We start from the raw sequence: 6,317 nt of genomic DNA, 5'->3' as shown, positions 1-6,317 counted from the left end.
ATGCTATGGCTTTGAGTATCAGCCGATACCCGATACTGATCCGATACCATGGTTGACCTAAAAAGCTATATATCACAAGCCACTGCCCAAGCACAGGATTTCGACAACTTCTGAGTGAGTGGATGTGGGGCAATAAAGACAGACTATTCCCATGAATTTTGGCTCTATTGTAAAATGTACAGATTTGGGGAATTGTTCTTATTATTAAAACTCTAGGCCATTATATACCCAGGTCATGTATGGGCTTTACTTTGGTAATAGGAAGGAAGATATTGTGTTAAGAGAGGACAGATATCTCTTGAAAATCTTGCTGAGTCACAGTGAGACAGGCCAGTCCAGATCTTCTCATATCTGTTTTCCTTATGTAAGTATGTGTTGTTTCTGTCATGAGCTGTCATGTCAAGCTATAAAAATGAAGTAGTAAAAAATGTGTTGTTGATAAGCCCATCGGATATGGTCAAATATTTCTAGGTGGTATCATCAGCGTACTGGTTACTGGCCATTATTGTCCTCTTTTTCTTTTGAAGCATTGAAGTGCTTCAGTGAGTACGCGGGTGGAGTTTCAACGGATTGCTCAACTGCATGTGGCTGCCAATCAACTTATGATCGTCTGTTGCAGGAAATAAATTGTATCTATGAAACTTTTGGTTACAGGCTTGCTCCATTAACCCCAAACCACCTTTGCACCCACTTCTAAACACAAAGGCTGTTGTTTTTCAGTTGGAGTGCTAAAATTTAATCATTAACCTCCATCCAAGTGAGCAGGTCAGTTGATTTATGTTATTGCTTATCTGCTGTGGAGCCCTACCACCTGTGCTGTGCCCTTTAGTGTGAGCAGTCATAAAAATGCAAAATCACTGTGGATCTTAAATGTATTTGTGTTTATGGCCTAGAGTTATTCCCATGTGACCAAACTGGCCCATACACAGTGTTCTTTGTAGGGGAGTCTACTGGTTGTTACACGACGTAATTTACACCTTGAATTTACATTATGAAAATTTCTGTCAGCCTGATAAAAGCTGTGAAAAGTCTGGCCTATGTTCAGTGTCAACAACAACAGAAGTTACTCTTCAGACATGAGATAAACCTCGTCATGCTGAACTCTATGTTCCAGAGTTAAATCAACAGTAAATAATGATTTACTTCCTCAGGAATGTTGTAAAGCTGGTCTGTCACACAGATCCGTCAATGGCAGAATACTAGTGTTTCATCAATGTTGTGGTCATTCAGTGCAGTGCTTCTCAACCTTTTTTGTGTCAAGGACCCCTAACTTGATACACATTAGGTCACAGACCCCTGATTGATTATATTTAGAACATTGAAACAAAAAAAAAGCTATTGAAAAAGAAATAAATGATACAATAAACCTTTACAACAAACTCAATGACTATATTCTCACAAACAACACAAATTAAATCTTACATGGATGAAAAGGAGAAGGAGGAAGTGTACACTTATTTATTCCACTCCTTCTCCATGACTCATCAATTAATTCATAACCTCTATCTTATATAAATTACATATGATTAAGACAATAATTTTATAGATATCAGCTACAATTGAGGAAATAACAGTGGAGGAAGTGAAACTTTTGATCGGAATAGTCACTCTTATGACTCTTATACTCTCATCTCACTTGGACAGGAAATTACATACTAAAAATAGACTACTGTAAAACTTCAGATAATAGCCCGGGCTATCACTAGCTTACATCACTGAAATCAACAGGCCTATATTTAGGACAGGCCTTTCACATAAAACTGTTGCTCAGGAAAGATAAGGAAATACAATACAATTGTTTTGATCAAGATCTTTTTTATTTCAAATCTTTGTGTGCATCTCTTCAAGTGAATGGATAACCACAGGATTAGAGGTAAAAGTCAAAATAGGCTGTTTTAATGGTAATTTGGAAGATTATGAAGCTGTTGGGGAGGTAGACTCAATGGATGCCCTCCAACACTGCCCATTCAGGGTTATTGACATCAGTGACATCATTCCTCATCCAATATAACAATGCTCTCATATTGGCGGCCCAGTGGCAGTACATCAGATTTGGAAGTGCCATACCTCTGACTGTATGTGGCTGCTGAAATATACTTTTATTAATCCTGGGTGATTTTTTTGTGCCATATAAAGGATGATATCTGACTGTTCCAACTGGAAACAAAAGACGAAAAAATTAGGCTTCGGATAATATGTCAATTATGAATCATTCATTTGATCTAGCTCCGACAGACAGTGCGTCAGAGGGCAGACTTACGGCACTCAACAGCACCTGGCATACCGACACAACCCCACTTTATCCTATTAAAACAATACTCACAACTTGGAATAACTTTTATGAAAAACCCTTTTGAATCTTTTGATCTGAGGACCTTTATGGACTAAAGGAATATGAATAACTTACAGGGTAATTCGAGGGATGGACACATAATTTGAGATAGCCAACAACCTGGTTTTATTCATCTGAAGAACCTTTATAAAAAATTAACTGCTTGGGAACAAGACCAGGCGTGTAATTGAGACAGGCCTTTATTTGTTGAAAGGTCTAGGCGTTTAATTGGGACTGGGCTTTTGATTGAAGTTTTAGGGTATTTTAGGTATATTTCTCTGGAGACCCACTCAAACTCCCTCAAGGATCCCTGTTAGGCCCGGATCCAGGTCCACCCCTCAGGATGTTTTTTGCTACCTTTTTTTCACTATTATTTTCAGTTATCCCATACCTTCGGCCATCACAAGTTGATAAGGAGCACCCCCAACTCGGGGCCGTTTGGTCTCAGGGGCCAAAAAAAAACCTTTTTGGGAAAAGTTTCTGGCGAAATGATGTCATTGCAAATATTAAGGTACTGCATCTGCATAAATCGTCAGAAAAGTCTCAAATTTTGCATGGTGTATCCTGACCCATTGGGGAAACTAGCAGTATAAGATTCTGGGGCTTTCTGCCTTTCTATTTTCAAATATCACCCTCATCATACCCCAAAAGACAAAAAAAATGTCTGTCCGCCTGACAAATTGTCATCAAAAGTGATTATTTTCAAGCATTTTATTACACATCTCACTGCCTCAGATGTATATGAAAAACTAGACCCAAGTCTATAAGCTTCAATTTAAGCCCAAGATGACCTTTATATCTAGAAGATTACACCTGCTATGACCAAAGTTCTCCACTGTTCAAATCGGAGAAAACAGAACTTTCAAGCATTAACATTCCAGTTGGGATTAAGCTTATTTATTGCATCTAAATGATATCTCAAATAATATCTGAAGCAATAGTTGAGACTTGAGTTATGTACTGTTATACTATCTGGAGTGAATTACATGAAAAGTGAATACTATGGTATATGCTCCCCCAGGAAGACTGGAGTATCAAGATGCAACATAAAACAACACACTGACCAGGTTACACACATCAATACACTAACCAACCAATACGCTAACCCTGTTACACGTCACAACCCACCTGAAGTTATTCAGCAAAGACATCTTGGTGGTAAGTTAATCTTATATTAATGGGCCTACCAATAAGAATTTGTAACTGAAAGGTTATGTTTCTCCTAACCAGGCAATGAATTGTTGTTTCTTTTTGTTGTCGTTCTTTTTTTCAGAATGGTAAAAGGTAAAACAGAGATGAGACAGGGACTAGGGTGCATATGAGTGTAGGGGGGGAAGGAGCTAGCTAGGTAAAGTTAATACTACTAGCAGTTGGCTAATGTAATATATAACAGTATGTGTTGTTGTTTTAGCTAGCTAGTTAATTTAGCTTTGAGTAATCTGATTAATGTAAGTTGAGTTTGATAAACTTTGCAAAATGTTTATAATATATTAACCAGCAGTTGAGAGGGAGACAGCCTACAGTCAACAACAGTACACCGATACCTGAAAAAATCGGCCTGTTTTTTTACAACCCAATGTTGGCAGGTATGGTGTGTGTGTGTGTGTATACACAATATTTCACTGTTGTAATGAATATAATGATTTTAGTTAGATAGATAGTTGCAACATGCCAAAGAAACGACAAGATGATGAAGACTGGACAGCAGGCCAGAGTTCTTCAAAGAGGAAGAAAAATCAGCCCCCACCTCAGCCATCTCTGGAAAACTGCATCCTGCATGGTTGCAAGGGGACAGTAAATGACAAGTTCATACCTTTGTCTTCCAAGGCTGATCCACTGAGTGCATTTACTGCTATCCATGATATGAAAAAGAGACTTCAGACACAAACGTTTGACTGGTGGTATGCAAGATGTTTGTGAATCAGTGGGTATCACAAACACTGTCAACGCATGTTTTTCTGTAATGCTAACCGTGCTTTAAGCAAATGTCAAGCAGAAAATGACGCCACTAGACTGACACGTGAGCATGTGGATTCTTCAGTTAAGTTTTGTTTGGCAGTTGTTGCATATTCTGCAGAAGTAGCACAGTGAAGAAAGTGTCCGGCAACAGATAGAACTTGCAGAAATTCCAATCAAATGCATACAAGAATATAGAGAAAAAAGCAATGGAACTGGGTGATGAAGACTTGTTGTGCAAAAGAGTTGATCTATTTGCCAAGGAGGCACAGTTTCATGATTGCTGTTGCAAGCATTACTTAGTAAAGCGAGCACCCCAGCCTGACACTTCAGCTGCAGTGTCTGAAAGAGCTACAAATAAGGCACTGATCAGCAAAGCTTTCACTCGGGTGCATGACCATATAAAAACTGAAGTTATTGAAAAGGGCCAGGTTGTTAAACTAGCTCATCTCACAGTTTTGTATAATGAAACCTTGATAGAATTCGGAGAAGCAGCTGTCGCTGTCGAGATCACCATAACCTGAGACAAAAAATTGAATGCTGCTCTGATCTCAAAGATTCTATCGACTTCTCATCTTGCCTTCTCATCCTGGCCTTGCATGCATTCACTGGTGCTGACTGCACCAGTGCATTTAAAGGCAAAGGGAAGGTGCAACCAATGAAGATTCTGAATCAGAATTCAAGATTAGTCAGATCTTTGCTGAAGTGGGGAACTCTTGGGAGCTTGATGAGCGGATTCTCAGTGGTGTTGAAGAGTTCATGTGCCGCCTCTATGGTTTCAGTCGTCGAATCAAGAAGGTTGATGAGGCAAGAGAGATTAAAGTAAAGAAGATGTGTGGCTCAAGCCTTGAGCTTCGACAGGGTCTCTCCGTTGATCTTTCGACCTTCCCACCTTGCAAGAGGGTCCCCTTACAGCACATGAGAAGAGTCAACTTCCAGGTATGCACCTGGAAGAGGGCACATGAGCACTACCTGGAGATCCCATCCCCTCTCAACCATGGATTTCATATAAACACAGAGACTGGCAAGCTAGAACCACTATAGTTTGAGGGGGACGTCATCCCCAAAGCCCTCGTTGATGTCTTGGCAGAAGAATGTATCGATTGTATAGATTCCTCACATAGTCCACTAGGATGATTTCATAAACATATCATATTCTTTGTCTACTACTTTATATAGAAAAGCGACACTTTTATTAGCCACCAGCTCCCACCCCACACCACTGAAGAGAGGTCTTCCTAAAAGTCAATTTTTTAAATTAAGGAGGATCTGTTATTCTACTGCAGACTTTATGGAAAAAGCTATTGATATGAAATCTAGATTTGTTCAACGCGGATGACCAAGCCTACAACACAGCATTCAAGAAAACCCGCACTGAACTATTATCTACCAGCAAAAGAAACCAGAAAAAGTTTTCTGTCACTTGTATGACTACTTATTCTCCCCATTCACATGTCATCAAGTCAGTTTTTAAAAAACACTGGCATATTCTACAGACAGATCCTGACCTTTCCTCTGTTTTTAAAGATCCCCCGCTATTTGTGTTTAAACGGGATCGTAATTTGAGAGATTTTTTGGTACATGCTAATTTTACATACAAGAACAGTCCTGAGCAACCTATACAGACTCTACTGGCAGTCCACTCCCAAATGAAAATTACTGTTGTGGAAACTGTGCATACTGTAACAATTCCTCTAAAGTGACACACTTTTGTCATCCACATACAGGTAAAAAATTCCCTATAAAAAGTGTCATCACCTGCTCCTCTACTCACGTTGTTTATTTATTGCGTTGTCCGTGTGGATTATCTTATGTTGGTAAAACTACCAGAAAACTAAAACAACGCATTAGTGAACACAAGAGTGCTATTCGTAGGAATGACCAGGATTATCCTGTTGCTGTTCACTTTAATGAGCTAAAACATGACATTTCTTCCTTACGGTTTTATGGGATAGAAAAAGTTTTGTTACCACCTAGTAGTGGTGATCATGATCTGTTGCTAAAGAGACGTGAAGCCTATTGGATCTTC

This window comes from Epinephelus lanceolatus, chromosome 8 (assembly GCF_041903045.1).
Source record: "Epinephelus lanceolatus isolate andai-2023 chromosome 8, ASM4190304v1, whole genome shotgun sequence".
In the NCBI taxonomy this organism is placed as follows: domain Eukaryota; kingdom Metazoa; phylum Chordata; class Actinopteri; order Perciformes; family Serranidae; genus Epinephelus; species Epinephelus lanceolatus.
This window is presented reverse-complemented; position numbering follows the sequence as displayed.